General features: G+C 42.1%; 1 non-coding gene across 1 annotated transcript; it reads left to right on the top strand.

Moving 5' to 3' along the window:
• The first annotated feature begins 895 nt into the window (after positions 1-895).
• On the top strand, positions 896-978 carry TRNAL-CAG. Its single transcript has one exon. It is a non-coding gene; the product is annotated as a tRNA-Leu (tRNA).
• The last annotated feature ends 432 nt before the right edge of the window (positions 979-1,410 follow it).

The raw sequence follows: 1,410 nt of genomic DNA, 5'->3' as shown, positions 1-1,410 counted from the left end.
TCTTCAGTTCTTCTTGGATGAAAAGCAAACATCCCCACTAAACGGTCAGGTTTTCATTTAGATTGCTTTTGATGTTTGGTGGCTTCTATGCTATTCTCCTTATTTTTTGTTTGTCACACAGTCTGATGTTCAGACTGGATTTGGCATTTTTATCTACCTATTGAGTCCTTCCAACGGGAATGGAGTAGAGTAGAGTAGAATAGAATAGAATAGAATAGAATAGAATAGAATAGAATAGAATAGAATTAGAAAAGAAATAATAGAATAGAATAGAAATAGAATAGAATAGAATAGAATTAGAAAAGAAATGGAATAAAATAATATAGGATAGGATAGGATAGGATAGGATAGAATAGAATAGAATAGAATTAATGGAATGGAATAGAAATAGAATAGGGAATAGAAATAGAATAGAATAGAATAGAATAATAGAATAGAATAGAATAGAATAGAATTAGAAAAGAAATAGAATAGAATAGAATAGAATAGAAACTTTACTGTCACTTTAAATGTACACTAATCAGCATACATTAAAATGAGCTTTCGTTGCATACAGATGTTGTTGCTTGATGGTTGCTTCATGGTCTCGAAGCCTCCCCTCTTTTTAAGGGGCGTCTTTGCAAACGACCAGCGAAACGCGAGTCGAAGGGACTCCGAGCAGATTAAATCGGGACGGGCGCTAAGACCCAGAGGACACCGCCGATCCCTTTCCTGCCGCCGCGAACCCGTTGCCTCCGATCTGCATAGAATAGATAGAAGAACCCAGCAGAGGAATACGAATAGCGTCCTTGAATGCTCAACTGCGCCTGCGCCAAAGCCTTCCGCCTGAAATAGAGGGCGTCAGCAGCCTGTTTTGGAAATTTTGTAGGAGGAAAAAGAAGCGATTGGCTAAGCAGTCAGGATGGCCGAGCGGTCTAAGGCGCTGCGTTCAGGTCGCAGTCTCCCCTGGAGGCGTGGGTTCGAATCCCACTTCTGACAAAGCTCCCTTTTTTTTTTTTTTTTGCCTTTTTATTTTTGCAGAAGGTCTCTCGTTGAGTTCTTCCTTTAAGCAACCGCCACCGACGCCCCAGATCTCCGCAAGGCGAGAGAAAAGCACCGCAAACCTCAACTGGTCCCAGCTTGGGAAGTAGCGCTGTGCTCCCTCCCAATGAACAGCGGCCCCGTGTGAGCGGTTCGATCCCAGTCCGGATAGAGAAGGCTTAACGCAGAAAATCGGACCTCAAATCCTATTTTTCTTTATCTTCTAGGCTTCCAGCTTGATTGCAGCCTTCCCAAACCACTATAGTTTGTGTTTTGTTTTGTTTTGATTTGATTTGATTGCAAATGTCTGTGCTTTCTGAGCAGGGGTCTTCAAACTTGGCCCTTTTATGACTTGTGGACTGGCCAAGTTTGAAGACCCCTGTTTCTGAG

The sequence above is a fragment of the Protobothrops mucrosquamatus genome, unplaced genomic scaffold (assembly GCF_001527695.2).
Source record: "Protobothrops mucrosquamatus isolate PMUCROS unplaced genomic scaffold, P.Mucros_1.0 scaffold13083, whole genome shotgun sequence".
In the NCBI taxonomy this organism is placed as follows: domain Eukaryota; kingdom Metazoa; phylum Chordata; class Lepidosauria; order Squamata; family Viperidae; genus Protobothrops; species Protobothrops mucrosquamatus.
The sequence above is the reverse complement of the archived record's forward strand: the minus strand, read 5'-3'. Positions and strand labels throughout refer to the sequence as shown.